This window comes from Mastomys coucha, chromosome X (assembly GCF_008632895.1).
Source record: "Mastomys coucha isolate ucsf_1 chromosome X, UCSF_Mcou_1, whole genome shotgun sequence".
Taxonomy (NCBI): Eukaryota; Metazoa; Chordata; class Mammalia; order Rodentia; family Muridae; genus Mastomys; species Mastomys coucha.
The window spans coordinates 99909877-99914209 of NC_045030.1; positions in this window are offsets into that span (position 1 = coordinate 99909877).

Here is a 4333-nt window from a genome sequence, read left to right on the forward strand (position 1 = left end):
ACACCTGCAATCTTAGTACTTCAGGGGTAGACACAAGAGGATCAAGAGTTCAAGGCTAGTTAGTTTGGGCCATATAGTGAAACCCTGTCTCAAAAGTCAAAACAAAACTCCATATGGCATGGAAAGGGTATGTAAACCAAAAAGTGAAGATACTAAGAATTGTAAAAACTCAACCCTAGTATAACTCCAGTCTTCTTTGCTTCGGTCCAGAACTCTTTTCCATCTCAGCTCTTACTGAATTGGATTGTCATATATCATATACATGGCAGTGTGAGGGATGGAACCCTAGGGCCTTGTGCATGCTATGCAAGTAAGTACTCTACCATTGAGTCATCCCAGCCCTGTCAAGCCTTTCTTTAGCATGTTTGCTTGCCTAATTCACTTGGGAGCATCTCCAGGGCATGTTGCCTGCCCTGGCTCGTGGTAGCATGCAAGAAGCCCAGCTTAAGTGGCTCGTGGATACACAGCTTTCCTCAGCCTTGTAATGCCTTTAGAGTTCCAATTACCCTCCCTCCTCTCCGCTCCAGACCCATAATCTCCCCCCACACGGAAGCTAGCATCCTCCCTCCTACCTGCCACTAGCCATGCTGACCTTGGCCAGCTGGATCTCAGTCTTCAGCATGTAGCTTTAGCCTCTTTGAGCTCTTTGCACAATTCCACTGCTCTACCGTTGCCAGGATACTGATAGAATAAATGACATGCTTTGGTTATGCTCATATGCTGTGCACTTTCCTACTTCTGTACCTTGGCTCTAGTGCTTTGGCAGAATGTCCTTGCTCATTCAATGTCCCCATTTATGAACTCCCTCCTGACCACTCACTTTCAACATCGCATGCATCTCTGCTACAAAGCAATAACCTTTACAGGGCTCCCTACACTTTCTACCTTCTTAGGAATCATCTGCACTCCGTTGTGTGAGCACAGGCAAGCTCCTGTCTCCATTCTGGGCCTTGGTTTCCAATCTCTACCCATGTCTAGTGACTCCTCTCAAATTTGCCTTTTATGACCTTGCTTTTGGAAAGGTTAGGAGGTGACAAGTCACAAAGGAGTCGCAAGTAGGACCTTCGAGGCTTGACAGCATGTGCTCTACTCCCAGGCCTACAAACCAGCTTCTCAGATATTACATGCTAATTGGCTTGCTTAATAAAGGGATAAATAAATATCTGCTTAACATGATTACTGTCAGAGTCCTGAGCTCCAGAGCCTTTCCATCCTTGGGGTTTTACTACAGGAGAAGCTAATTAGCTCTAATTAGGCAACTCCCAGGTGCCTTCGACAGAGAAAAGGGGGTGGGGGGGGGAGAGTGGAAGGCAGGTGGGAAAGGGGCAGGAAAGGGACCTATCTCACACCTCCCCCTCTTCTGTACAGGCTACTCAACTCTGGCCTGCTACAGACTCTTCAGGTACCTGGTTCAGCAGAACTTCACCCACCTGAGATCAGGGAAGGAAATATTTGGAGAAGCTACTGGGTGCCAGACACTGTCCCTAGCCGTGTTCTCTGCACAATCGCATTTGATTCTCATAGTGAAGCAAGAGCTAGTGGTGGCCCTAATCTGTAGATGGGGAAATTGGGATATATTAGAACCAAGCACAGGGAGGCAGAGGTGCCCAGCTGAATTCAGTTCCGAGGCCATATGCATTGTCAGGCTATCACTGTTCCTCTAGAAAACAATGTATGTGGTCTGTGGGGGCAATCTGCCAAGAGAGGTTTTCTAGAGTGAAGCAAACTGGCCACAGTCAAGAGTTGATCCAGTAGCTGGGGAAGTTGGTCACCTTTTGGATTCCCCATCTTCACTGCCATGAATCAAGGCTCTTTCCCAAATGAGAACCCCCTGCCCTCAAGCAGGTCCTCGAAATCTGTAGACCTCCGAGTGGTCGATCATGTAAGGGCAAGAAGTAGCTTGAATGGACCAAGTTTTCGGGAGGGGTGGTACACAAGGAGGAAGAACGTGAGTTCCAGGCCAGCCAGAGCTACATAACAGGACCTTGCTATAAAAGTGATGTCTACAGAGTAGTAGCCCTCTTCTGTCATGTCATGCCCCTGAGAAAGGTTCTTAGGAGTTGAAGTTTGAATCTGGGTTTGGTTCTGTTCTGCCATTTCTTGGTTGTGTGTTGTTAGACACACATCTCTTTGCCCCTGCCCCCCTCCCCCCACCCGTGTGCCTTTACTGCTACCATTCTGAATGTAGTAGCATTAGGACTCTTACCAGGCCATACTGACTTTCTGTGTGTTTCCTTGCTTCTCTGGATCTATTCTTCATACTATGGTTAAACAGATCTTGTAAGATTCCCCTGGCTAAGTCCCTTGAAGTCCTCTCCATGGCATGATGAGGCCTCTGTCTACTACTCTGAACTCATTTTGGACTATACTCCCTTGTTTACCGATCTACCTCTTTGGTCTCCTTAGGTAACTTGAAAGGTATTTCTCTCGTTTCTACCTCAGAGCCTTCATGCGTACTGTTCTCACCACCTCACTGCCCTGGCACCTCACTGCCCTGGCACCTCACTGCCCTGGCACCACACTGCCCTGGCACCTCACTGCCCTGGCTCTATCTGTACTGCTAGCTCCTCATTTTTTGGTGTTATACTAGAGGTAAAATCCGAGGTGCTAGGTAAGTGTGTAACTGTTGAGCCTCAGCCCTTTCCTAAGCTACCCGGGCTGGCTTACTACTCATTCTATAGCCAGCCAGTCCTTAAATTTCCCATCCTTTTGCTTCTGCTTCCCTCGTCACTGGGGTTACACACCCACACCACCAGTCCCAGGTTCCTTTTCCTTCTTCAGTATTACCTCCTCAGAGACATAGTTTCTTAAACAGCAGTATGCCTTTTGTTCTCAATTCAGTACTCTTTTGGGTGCCTTCCAAACACCACAATTGGCAATTATTTTTCATTCCATTTTAAAATGTGTTTATTGACTCTTTCCTTCCACTCTCATAGAAGATGAAGTTAATGACTGTTTTCATCATACGTGTACCTCAGACAGTGCTTGGCACATAGTAGGGCCTCAACGTGGGCTTGTTATGCAGACAGATGGTAGATGTTTGCATCAATGAATGAATGAACAGTTCTTAAAACTGCTGTAAGGATTAAATGAGCTAATGCATGTTAAATGTCTGGCAGCGAGCCCAGTAAAAAGCACAGCTCGATAGCTAACCTTGGAATGTGCATGTGACCTGCGGCCTGGCACCCAGCTGCTTTCTGAGCTAGCCTCCCCCTAGCCAGCTAGCTTTCCATCCTCATAGCCTGTTGCCTACAAGACTCAGATCCAGCTGCCATGGAAACACCCTGTTCTCACCTGTGGGTGGTATTATGCTGGGGTGGAGAGCCTATTGTTGATGTTAAACCATTGGTAGATTAAGATGGTCCATGGTGGGAGATTAACAAACAGGACAGGTGAAGATTGTCTGTTTCCTCTGCCTTCCTGAGGAGCCATTTTTACCAGTACACTCCCAGCAGGCTCCACTATGACTGAGTGACTAGTGAAGTGTCCCACACCATGTTCTCCGGCTTGCATTGAGCTCACTGCCTTAAAGGCCCAGCTTAAGCATTGATTCCTCTGCTGCTGCTGCTGACAGTCTAACAACCAAACAGGTACTCCCAAGCCAGCATTTCTAGATATTCATTTTTGTCTCCTTTCTTTGAGTATGCATGAGAAGCTCAGTTTAAACCCTGGAAGTAGAGGCATGCTGTGTGTGTGTGTGTGTGTGTGTGTGTGTGTGTGTGTGTGTGTGCATGTGTGTGTGTGTGCATTTCTGTTTCCCCCTGGCACCTGGCACACACTTGGCAATAATAAAAGCCTTCCTACAGACTCACAGCAGCAGCTTGATAGAGTGGCAGGAAGATAGGCCAAGGAAATAGGAGCTCTCCATTCAGCTCAGTCACTGATTTACAGAGGAAACTCTAGCTATACTCTTCCGCCGCCTCCGTGCACCCATCTAAAATGATGTTGATGGTCTCTGAGCTTACTTGAAATGCAAGCTTGCAAAGGAATACTCACTAGCTCACACACTAAGGGATATTATTATTTTATGCAAAACCCCTTAGGTATTTTCCAAGCGAGTAGCATCCCTTTGGCCCATCTGCTGTAATAGACGACTCAGAAGAGCCATTAGAAATATTGAACTCAAAACCTCTGCTCTGCAGTTAATACCAACCGGGGTTTACTTGGGCACTGAGTATGTACCAGGTACAATTCTAAATATGTGGATAAAATAATTTAGCCTTCACAATAATGATGCTAAAAGGTCTATACTATTATCAATGCCCATTTCGAGCACAAAAGAAGCATGATCCAGAGATGTCAAACACATACTCAGGCCGTCCAGTGGCAACCT